The sequence below is a fragment of the Apis dorsata genome, unplaced genomic scaffold (genome assembly GCF_000469605.1).
Source record: "Apis dorsata unplaced genomic scaffold, Apis dorsata 1.3 scaffold_78, whole genome shotgun sequence".
Classification (NCBI taxonomy): Eukaryota; Metazoa; Arthropoda; class Insecta; order Hymenoptera; family Apidae; genus Apis; species Apis dorsata.
The window spans coordinates 557,222-569,745 of NW_006263376.1; the positions used below are offsets into that span (position 1 = coordinate 557,222).

The following is a 12,524-nucleotide window of genomic DNA, read 5'->3' on the forward strand; positions in this document are numbered from 1 at the left end:
GGTACCGTACAATTTATTTTACGAATAAAATTTAATTTTAATTTAATATTCGGATAAAAGGTGCGAATACCATTAATAAGTAAGACGCATCCTTTCCGATAAATCCGACGACCGAACGAAAATCGAAAAAGATTCCCTCCGTTTGTCTCTCGGAAAGAGACAAGAATACTTTGATGAAAAAGAAGAAGAAGAATCGACAACCGAGCGAGACGACATTATAAGCGGCCAAAAGAAAGGAATAATATCCTCTTTCATAGCGATATCGGCATTCTTCGTTAATAAATTATGTCACAACGTTGAAGAAAGTTGGACCGACTCGAATCTATCTTAAGAACTTTAAATCTCTTTCTTCGCGAGAGACGTTCGATTAATATCGAAGCTCGACTGGCTCGCTTAATTTAAATCGAATTAACATTCTTACGGTGTCAACCACCGATCGGAACGCGATTTATCATCGACGCGAAATTGGTCGACGACGGGGCGAGTACAAATTTATCAGACTCGATATCAGCCGATCTAAAATACCGATCTAATTTCTCCACGACGAGACAATTTTCAAAGTCTCGCCCCCTTCTCTCTTTTACGATCGGTAATCGATTGGGACGAGATTACCGTTTGATCCTTATCTCGAAGATGAAAGAAACGAGTCGGACAGAATTTCGTGGATTCCGCTTCCTCCCGTTTCCTCGGCTATCTTAACAACCGTGCCTGTTTACCCGCTGCAGCGTACGCTGCTCGTTTGCATCAACTTACATCGCCTTCGCGATTATTTAACGCGATTCTACAAACGTAAACAGGCTACCGTGTATCTGCACCATTCGGAATCGAATGCGGAACGAACGTTTGTGAAATTCGAGCAAGAGCGCGCCAACCGATTCTTGTTATCGAATTTCCCGAATTACCGATTATTTGTAATTTGAATTTTTCGTCGAATCGAATTACGAAAAAAAAAAAGAGAAAGAGAGAGAGAGAGAGAAAAAAGAAAAAGAAAAAGAGAGAAAGATGAAATAATTAGCGAATCCGATTTTTACACGTATCAGAACGTGTACTACTTCTTACCCGAGAATTCCTGATCAAAAGCAAAGTATATGTACATATATGTTAGAATTTCTAGCTCGCTTATCTCCCTCGCTGTGAAACATTGTACGTTCCCACTGTCGATATCATCCACTGGAAAAATCACTATGCTAACCTTGCTACGAACGATTCACGATCGATTAATCGGTTGAGAAGCGTTTCGCGAATATCCCGAAGGTCAAATCGCGCAAACTTTCGAGGAAACAAGGACGCTTCGACTCGGTTTATTATCGATTCGTCGATTCGTTTTCCCTCCCAAAGTGGAATTCGAACGAAACGAAGGTGAAGCAAGCGCGGACGATACTCGGTTTCGTGAAAATATTTGGGAGGAGTTCGTTTCGAGAAGGGAATCGAGATCTTACGAGTACGAGGAAATGAAATCGCAGCAGAAACTTGGAAAAGAACAAAGTTTATAGCGCCGATATATCTTTTCAAACGCTGGAAACTACTTTCCTCCGAGATATCCGCAATTTCGTATCGGAGGGGAAAAAAAAAAAGAAAAAGAAAAAGAAAAAAGGATATTCGATGGATAATTATCGAAAGATCATTACCTCGTGGACGATAAAAGGGTAAGATTATCCTATAGATTCGCAGAGGGAGACGAGCTAATGGCTTTATCTCACGATCTCGACGTCTCTATCCGGTGCAAGATACGCTCGTTAAATACGATAAATCTAATTATCTTCGCGGTGACAAGTCGCGATCAATTACGTTTGCGATCGATCTCCTCGATCGGAAAAATTTTCATCGCGAACGAATAGAGAATTGTAAAAATTCGAAACGTTTGTCTCGTCCTTCTTCGCGTTGTGCTCCACGTTCCTTTCAATCCGTCCCTATCTACTTGCACAGTAGACGCTTTTAACATCGACGTACGTGTCTACTCTTTATATCCCGATAAACATCGTTTTTACAAGTAGCGAATCTAATCGCGACTCGCTGCGTAAATCTTATTCGAAGATAAATTTGTTTCGCGTAGCATTTATCAAAACGGATAAAAAATGGCGATAAAAATCGGTTGCGACATAAATCGACGGATTCTAAGTATATTTATCTGTTCGAACGTATATCTAGCTATCTGTCTAGGTAAAAGATTTTGCTATAATAAATTTACGCGCATCGTTACGACACAGATCGAATCTTAAAAATTATTCAAAGATCGCGTGAATAAAATATTTGCACGAGAGATGGAAAAGAAACAGATGGCGCGATAATAGCGAATGCTTCTCGAATCGTTCTCGATTCCTTTGCCCGAGAAACTCTATTATATTTCCTGCCAGCAAGCATTTCCTGGCCGGTGGAAACCATTTTTAGATCGTGGAGGGCTCTCCATTTCGCCTGCCACTTGGACCGCGCTAAGAGAGAACTAACAACCGGAATACACCGGCTAACCCCGCCGCAAAAATGCTGAATAAATCCCGAGGGAGGAATCCGTACGTTTTCGGTAAAAGATGTTCGAAGCGAGCAACCGTGAAATTAATTCGAATCGATCTCCACTTATCTCCGCAAACTTGCATCTTATCGTCCTTCTCTCCTTCGAGATCGATCGCGATCGAAAATCGCTTCCAACTTTTCCCATCGTTCGAGTACGATACGGCGATCGGATCGGACGCAAAATTGGGAGATTCGTATACAAGCGAACGGACGAGAGACCTTGCGAGGCGCACAAGTGCACTTGGCGGAGGGTCACGTTCGAAACGTTAGCGCAAAGTAAGATACATGGGACAAGGGAGGGAGACAAATGGAGTCAATAGTTGTCAACCTCGAAGGGGGACGAGATCGGCCTCCTTCTTCTCTTCTAACCGCGAGACCTTAAAACTCGAGACCTTAAACTTGCTTCGAGAAAAAGAAGAAAAAGGAAAAAATAATCGTTCGAGGAGAGAGTAAAAAAATGTTAATCCGCGTAAAGAAATGAGATAGCTGTTAATGGCGATCGCGGAGAAAGGGAGGAAGAAAGGAAAGTTGGAAGCGAAGGAAGGGCTCGATCCCTTAACGGACAATTACTATGGATGGATACGAAAAGTTGTGGTGGAAAATTTGAGAATACGGTTGAGTTACCTTATTTCAGAGCGGCAGTAATTGGCAAGATTCTTCCCTTTTTGTTTGCTCGTCGTCCGCTTCGTTCTCCTCTTCCTCCTCTTTGTTCGCCACTCGAACAACTTTGAAGGCAAACCAACAACGCGGTTCGAGGAACTAATACCTTTTTCGTGGGAATGCTTGGGCCGGAATCTCAGACGACGCGTACAATTTGATTTCCCGTCGAATCGAAGGCCATGCTTTCCCCGCTCCTTTCGCGATCTGCAACAAAAATCGATTAGATTAGATTACATACCCGCTCGATACATCGATACAGCGATACATCGCCATTGCGTTCGATCGATATTCCTTGCGACCTAACATTTTTTTATTTCATCATTATCGGTCGAAATTGAGACGAAACGAAGTCCAAAGCAATAACATGGAATAACGAAATTAAAAATACTCTTCAGCAGTATATGTACAATAATAATCGCGTCGAGTCTCGTTGTTCAGATATCGTATTCGCTTGGAAAGCACGTTTTCTAAAATGCTTCTCGCTGCGGACAAAGTTAAAAACTTTGCCATAAGTCGTATATCAATTTTATAACGCTACGATCAACGAATTTGAAAATATTTAAATTTCTCGGCTTTCACAGCTTTCGATTTAAGCATCTTCTTAAACGAACCGAGAATTCCTTTTAGGGAAACATTAATTTACCGCGCAAACAGACGGAGAAGCGCTCGGGAAATTCGAGAAGAGAAATGTTCGTCGAAGAAAATATAAGAAAGTATCGGCGGAAGAAAGCTCGCGCAATTTTGCTGCTTTCGAAAATTTTGGGTCGTATCGATACACTTAAAGAAAAAAAAAAAAAAGGCGAAACAATCGAAGCGTTTTCCACACCTCTTGACGTTAACGAAGCGAAGATCGAAATCTAATAAGACGATAAGAACGATTTTCGACACGACGATGAATGCGAGGCAGCAAGTTTGCGAGCGTAGTCACGCTCCGATGTATCCGAGTATGCAAAGGAACAAGTTAATTAAGGACCACCCAGAAACCGCTATCTTCCTCGCTCTTCGAAGCGCGCGATGGAAACGTGCCAAGAGACGCGTAAATGCCGATTCGCTTTCCTCCCTTCTCCATCCTCTTCCCGAACAAAAGTGCATCCGAACGCGACGAATAAAAAACCCAACGTTTCAAACGTTTTCAATTCAAATTTCGCTTTATCTCCTTCCCTTTCGTATTTCGTTTTGAAACGCGTTTCGCCTCGCTTTTGAAAACTCCGCCGTTTGCGCGGAAAGCACACACCGGGCTCGAAAAGACGAGAACCAACGGAGTCCGAGTCTAAGCGGACAAAGATCAACGGAAGGATTTTTTGAAAAAGGACCGACAACCTCGAGCGTCGAGCAAGGATTTTGGAAATTTATCGCTTTCCGACCGGAAAAGGATTAGCCAACGTTTATATGACGGGTGAGAAAAAACGGATGGTCGAGAAATTTATCTCGATCTCGGAAACGAAGTAGAGGCGTTAAATCACGCAAGATGGGAGGCAGCCGAAATTTTTCTGCTACGCTTGTATTAAAGACTATGAATATATATATATCACGTCGATTTTAAAGCGGGAAATTTTCTTTCTTTCCCCTCTTTGACGATCGTAATGAGCTCGTAAAGCCAATTACCACTTTCGTACCTACCGTCGTTTCAAGAATTATTCCAACGAAATTGCCTGTCCTCCTTCGCTCGTCCAGCTAATCAAAAATCCCTTCTACTTTCGCAAACTTTCAATACTCGTTTTCTTTTTTCTTCCTTGTTTCACCCTTCGATCGTAGAGAATCGAATCGTCGTCCTTTCGTATCCTCTTAATCTGAAAATATTTCTTCGACAGGGTACGAAACCAGCGAGAATCACGATCTAACGAAAATTCGCAAGAAGGAACGAACGGTGGCAACAAAGAGTGCGAAATCTCGAAATCTCAACCACCACGTAATTTACGTAACCGGAACGTTTGGAAGGATATTTGCTCCGGAAACAAATTTCGCTTAACGAACGAAATCTCGCATTCTTCTTACTATACAAAGTAACCTTTCGTAAAAATCCTCCCGAGTACCATTCCAACATTTACGTATTCACGATAGTAAAATTTCACTTTGCCAACCGTTGATTCGAAAACGAGATCGAAAGGAGACGAAATGGATCGAAAGGAGACGAAATGGATCGAAAGGAGACGAAATGGATCGAAATCGAGCGGAGCGACTAATACGTCGATCGTTCAATACGCACTTATTCGAGGTATTCGCGAAACTTGTTCCTCCACCGATAATGAAAAATATTTACGCATCGGTGAAATGTGGGTTAACGCTTTGCATATCGCCCTCGCGCCGAGGATACCGGTCCGCCTCTAGATAAGAGCTTCCTTTCCCTCCCCCCCTCATGATCCTAATTACTCGTTCTTATCTAGACCCGCAACTTTGTTCGCTTCGACGAAATTTCGGCCGAGTTTCCGCCTCGGCAAAAACGTAATGTGGACAGAAACTAGAAACTGGACAGAAGGAAGAGAGGAGCATACCTCGAATCGAGCGACATTTCAAGTCTTCTCGCAAGGAGTCGATTTCTTACTCGGAACAGTTATTCTAATAGTTTCGATTCTGGAATTAGCGGGAATGGACGATCGAGGAACGTTCCTTTCCTTCGTTTCCGGTTGGATGGGGAAAAGAAGAGGAAGAGGAAGAGGAAGAGGAAGAAGGGGGAAAAAATTAGAAACGGCGCGAAACTGTTAAAACGTCCGTCCTTGAACGTCGGGGGTTTCTCCTTCCAGCAAGGTGAACGGATACGCGTCGAAAGCGAGCGTAATTGTCATTGAGACAAAACGTTGTTGTAACTCCCTATAAAGTCCGAGCGAATGCACAATGATTCATTTATGAGGATCGCATGAATAAGCGATTGTATGTGAAATCAGTCGGTCATTTAACGAAAGTGGCGGCAAGGAATGTGAAAAGAAACGGCGGGAAAACGAAATGGGATTTTTATCGATGGAATTCAAGGACGGGGAACGATGCGACCGTTGACCGTGAATAAATCGCAGCGGGATAACTCTGGCAAAGTTTCAGCTTCGTTCTTCGCTCGTCGGGTATTTGAGAAACTTTCGAAAAGTTCGATCGTTTTTCCCCATCCCGAAGGGGATGGAAATCGACTCGAGATCTTTCATCCGGCCATTTTAATATATCGTAAATAGACGACGAGTCTTTTTGTCAAGGAATCGAGAAGGAAATACGTAAGGGAAAATTTCCCTTCACCCTCGAAAGAAATTGTTCGAGCGAATGTTGGAGAGACGAGTAGAAAGAGGAGGGAAAAAATCGACCAGCAAACGAGGAAGGATCGTCCATTCTCGAGGGAGAAGGTAACAAACGATGGCAGATATTTCGTCGCGATATATCGTTTCGTTTCGTCCATTTTTGTGGACCTTTCCCTTCGTTCTTGCTCGAAGAGAAACGTTCCAACTACGTAACGCGTTGCCACGCGAGTGGTTTACACATTCCGGGATACACGCGTTCGAGACGAAGGATCGTTTACTCAATTCGTCGCTTCCTTTACGATTCTATCGATCTTCCCCCGCGTGAAATTTTCCAACAAGAAGAAAGAAAGAAAGAAAGAAAAGGAACAGAGAAAAATATCGTATGAAAAATAAAAATAAAATTTTTTATGAGAATTCGCCATAATATATTCCGCTACGAAACGCGTAATGCGTTCGTAGAGAATAAAGATACGATTTGAAAGCGCGTAATCTAGCGAACCGGTTAAATACGAAAACATTGCGATTTGTTGCGCGTGCACGATATCAAAGTTTGGCCCAAACCTACGTCCCATTTCAATTCCTTTATTGCGCGTTCAACATACCGGCGAATGAAATATCGCCAGCTTCTCGACAATAGCGCAATCCTACGACAGCGGAATATTGATACGTATTGATACAAAAAAAGGAAAGGGGGAGGGGGTTTCTCCCGATACGCAACGATAAAGCAAATTCTTCGATAAAGCAAACGCGAAAACGTGAATCGTTATAATTACATTTCCGATTCCGCGAGTAAATTTATAAAATTGATAATTTCTATTCATCGATCTTTCCCCCCCCCATCTCGTATCCAAGTTAAATATAAACCGTTATTTCTACGTTGAAACGATATTTTTACACGAGAGGCAAGGCTTTGTATTCTCGCCGTCTCGTAGCAAAACAAAAAGGAGAAAAATTGTGGAGGAATTTCGAAGAGAAGAATCAAAAAAAGAGCGGGGAAAAAAAATGGCCGTTTCGCGTCCCCATGAAAATCGCAAATGCGGCTATCGATCGATCTCGAGGCAAGGTCGAGATGGAAACGTTATCGATGGCCATTATCGACCTTCGTATCGAATGAAACGCCATGCACGTAATCTAAATACGAATGATCGAACAATTAAGAGACAATTAAACTTGCCGGAAGTCGTACGAATGGCCGTTCAAAATGTAATTGACACACGATTCTGCCTTCTCTCTTAATTACATTCCAACGTCGCGCCCATATATATGTATATATATATGTATATATAACATGCAACTGTAGTTCTTTGATCAGCCGTTCAACCTGTCAATCAACCGTTTGGAAATAGAATATTTCTCCGAATTTCGTCACCTTCCTTCGTGGAGGAATCCTCCGATTTGAAATATCTCGAGATAAGATAAAATATCGCGACGCTTTCGCGAATCTCTCGCGCCAATCCAATTTTTCTTCTTAGATTCCTTCCTTCCTAGACGAAAAGTACTTTTCGTGGAAAAGTGAACGACAGGTGAGAGGGGGGTCGTCGTTGCAGAGAAGAGAAAGAAAAAAAAAACAAGGTTGGGAAAGAACGACAACGTTGGTTCGAGGTAACTGAGGAGATTCGATGTTGTTACGTTGTTGTTACTCGTGATTTCTCGAGGAACGATATTAAGCGTCCGAAGCGCGCCACGAATCTACGATGTAACGACGGAAAATTCCTTATCTCGTGGCGAGAAGCACGTTCCTTAAAAATCAAAGGCCGTCGGCGTCAATCGGTTAGACGAACATGGATAGTCGAGAGACAGACGGCTGCGCTGACTTCACCGTACGTAAACTCAATAACGGAGAAAACGTTTCAGAAAATTTCTCGTTCCAATTCGATCCAATTCGACCGATTGATTTCGTTTTACGATTTCGACGGATAACCGTATTCGATCACCATTTTTTAACCTTTGAGGAGGAACGAATTATTATTATCGATACTCGATAAATTCTCTACCGAATTCCATTTTTCATTTCGATCGATTTTATTATCGTTGTTTATTCGCGCCAAGATTAATTTCCTCGATCATCGAATTCCTATCTTTCCATTTTTCTCAAACGTGCAAATCTACTTATCCGTTACTTTTCAAATTCGGAAATAAATAATAACGATTATCGACCATGTTTCGATCCGCCTTTGTTTCTCTGGACGAGATCGAACAGCCTCGGATAAAGAATCCCTGTCACGATGCGTTTAACGGAAACCACGAAACGCGTTTAATAAAACGTATTTCTCTCTTCAATTATAGCGTTAATGCATAACTCGTAACGTTACGAATATTCGGCGAAACGAATCGATAGAAAAACATCCACGAGTCAATACGGATTCAAACGCCAATATTTGGTAATTATTCCCAGGAATTTCGTGACGCGATTAAATGTTCGATACGCGTATATCGGATAACAACGAACCTTGTCCCGTTTATTTTCCACGATAATTGCTTCTATAAATATCGCGAGGTATTTAGATAACACGCGAGATATTTCTATATTTCGATCAAATTCACAGAGATCGTGGAAGAAAGCAGAAATCGATGCAAGGATGCGATAGAAGAGCGATTGTATCCGGCACAAGATGTCGAAAAAAAATCCACTTGTAATAATAGTAATAATAATAATAAATAATATAGAAATGGTTTACGTCAGCAAATAATTACGTTTCGTCAAATCTTTTTCGGTTAGACACCCGGATAGAAAGAAAAGCGTTAACGACGTCTCGTTAGCAGCAGCCAGCGGATACGAATAATTAGTTGCGCGAAACATCCCAACAATTTAGCCCTTCCACGTAGAAACTACGTTTTCGAGTGAACGGGAATAATTTGACCCTCGGTTCCTCGGGTGAAAGACGCCTCTTCCCGCTCGGAAAATTGGAGCGTTTTCGAATCGATTCCTCGATTACAAACAATACGCGCGAAATCTGCTTCATCGAGAATTGCCCTTGTTAAATCCTCGGCTAATTAATAATTGGCCGCATCAGCCGTGAAATATAAATTAATGATTTTTCCGATCCATCCGTGCCCGATCCGTTTAAAATTATAACTCGATGTATCTCGAAACGTTCTCGTATTCAAATAAAGCTTATTAAATTTGACGAAATACGTTTTAACGATTTATCCGCATCGCTCGACCCCACCATTTTACGAATACACCATCTTCGTCGAGTGATTCCCGATTTCCGCATCGGTTGCCTCGCTATTATCCAACGATTAATGATTCATCGTCCAATATGATAAATACCGTTTTATTCGCATTAAATCGAATCGTCGTTACGTAAAGGCAAAACAAAGCTTCGCTCTCAACTTTCAATTTCGAGTTTCCAGCCAATGTTTTTCATCTGAACGAATCCGAGGCTCATTCACGGACGAGGAGAGGAGAGGAGAGCGAAGGGAGAAATGGATAAGGAAGGAAACTTGCGTTCGAGAACGTCGACCCGCTGTACTCTACGCTATTAGCTATGTATGGAAGGAAACAAACAGCGGAAATGGAATGGAACGAAGGAAGGAGAAACGATCGAGAGATACTCCCTTCCTTGGCCAAACAAATTTCAATTATCGTCGCCTATTCGTTAGACGCCGGATTTCTTCTTGAAACGATCGAGTCGAGAAAATGGCGGAGACGGAGGAAGCTAACGAGATCACCGGCCGATGCGTTTCGTTTCTTTCGATTCATTTACGAGCATCGACTTCTTCTTTCATTCTCGTCTCACGCGGTTATTCAACCACCGAGCATTATTCCGAAGATATAAACTCGATTTTTCGAATAAAATCGAGGAAAAAATGTATTCTAAGAAACGAAATAAATCGTAATTATCGTTTTTGTCCCTAATTTTCTCGATATGGAGTAGAAAAAAAAAAAGGAAGCAGACAAGATACCGCACGGGGAAGAATGTGCGCGTTTGAAGAAGAAGAGTGGCGAGAAATCGATAAAGACTGCACTGCTGACTGTAAAACGTGTCTCCTGACCCCTCGATCAATACCGCGGTAAACGCGTAACGAGAATTTCAAAACATTTCCGATACGTTTTAAATTCGAACGACACGTCCGTTAAAGTTTTCGATTCGTTGCGTTCCGGAAATTGAAACTCTTCTTCTCAGGAAGAAACCACCTTCGACCGAATATTTTTCGAACGAGTTAATTCGTTAATTGCATTCCTTTTTTTCTTTCGTTTTTCAGATTAAGAAAATATTTCGATTGAAATCTATCGACGCGCGGAAAATCGATAGGACGGGAACGTACCGTCGGGTTGGAACGGCGAACGAACTGAAATTATTACCATATTCTGACGCAAGAGGTAATCTCACGCAAGAAAGGAGACAACGCGAAACCGCAATTGGTTTCTGAAATTATTCCTCCGGCTAGCCATCACGTCAAAGGTATAATGGAACCTGTCTAGAAATGTCTAAACGCAATATACGTCCACGGTTTGTCGCGGTGAAGCCACGCTTATGCGTAACGTGCGTCAGAGAGTGCGTATAATTGGCAATAGAATATTATTATTGTACGACGTGACGCAGGACTAACGAAGAGAATCAGCCACGGAGCGAAACAGTAAGAGGAAGAGACGTAACGGAGAACTCGCGTACGAATAGTAGACTAAAAATCGGCGGCGAACATCTCCAATGAAATATCGAGCGATTTTCGTTCGACGATTGCGAGTTCGATAAGGGTTCGAGGCTTCGCTAATAATAATAATAATAATTAACGATAATCATCAGATCCTTCTCGTTCGAACGCAACGTTCCACCGAGTTCAAAGATCCGTCCGTTAACGATGAAGCATTTCTCCACACGCGCCCACGCGCACGAGCGTGCAACGAGGTATGTACAGGTGCGTCGAGCCGTTGCATTTTTCATATCGTGAACGTCGCGGCGGCGTACGCGGTATTCGTAGCCACGTGAAAATATAGCAATTTGCCGAATTCGTACTACGATAAAAATGAAACGCGACAAATCGACGCGTTTTCACAGATCGAACATCAAAAATTTTACCATCGAATAAATATTATTCTTCGATATTTATTCGAAAATAAAATTGATTTTTGCGAAACAAAACTTTCTATGAACAATTTTCGTGAATACGCTAGGAAATATTCGATGAAAATAAATTTAAATACCGTCTTTTATACGATTCCCGGGTTTCTTTAAAGACAAAAAGATACGATTATTAGGAAAATATATGGAAGAGAGGATGCAATTATCGAAAGCAAGTAGCACTTCCGTCAAAGATGGAGAAAAGTTGTCGCAACAGCACGGCGCACCTGCGAGCAAGGGGGTACCATCACGATGATCAATAACTGGAACCACTCTCGACCGTCGCTATCGTCTGATCTCAGCTTAGTTTCCTCCACCGTCGACACGCACCCCCTGTGAGAAACGCCACTTCGAATCGGGGAAAAGTGTGATTCGAGTCGCGTTAACGCGGTTGCCCGTGTACTCGATGAGGAAGAAAATAATTCGAAAGGAAAAGAAAAATAATCGATCGATTAATTCAAACCCGTTCCACACGATTATACCATTGTACGATGAAAATTGCGAGTATTTCGACGAACCGTCGCGTTTCAGGAACATTGAAACGCTTGCATAATCGAATAACGAAGAGGACGGAAACGAGCAGCATCGCGCGATAACAATACATTTACATATTTACGAAATGCTATTTGCTTTCGTAATAAATCTCATCTCTCGCCGAAAGCATAATCAACGAACGATCCATCGGACGATAAACGGTGGACAAGACGCGAAACACCGATCTACCGGACGAGGGGCATAAATTGTAATGTTTTCCGAGCAACAACTGGAACGAGCGAGAACACGGATCGCGATACGATCTCCGCTTCCGTGTACATCTTCTTCTCGCAAAGCAACATCTCGTAAACAAATATTCCAAGTAATTTTCGCCTACTTTCGCGCAAGGGACGCGTATCGTTCGCCTTGGAGGAATGGAGAAGGTAGTCGTGGAACGACGGGGCGTCGTCGGCTCGTAACTCTGGTTCCGTCCGATTACGTATCGCGGTCATTATCTCGGAGGTAATTTTTGCAAGACGAAAGAGAGAGAGGAAGGAAGAAGGAAGGAGAGAGAGAGAGAGAGAGAGAGAGAGAGTGG

General features: G+C 42.4%; 1 protein-coding gene across 1 annotated transcript in view; it reads right to left on the reverse strand.

The window, feature by feature from the left end:
- LOC102672920 (high affinity cGMP-specific 3',5'-cyclic phosphodiesterase 9A) overlaps window positions 1-12,524 on the reverse strand; it is a 101,485-nt gene that overhangs the window by 71,020 nt on the left and 17,941 nt on the right. The window contains exon 3 of the mRNA XM_006610827.2: window positions 3,133-3,372. The gene's annotated coding sequence lies outside the window, so the exon portion shown is untranslated. The remainder of the gene's footprint in view (window positions 1-3,132; window positions 3,373-12,524) is intronic.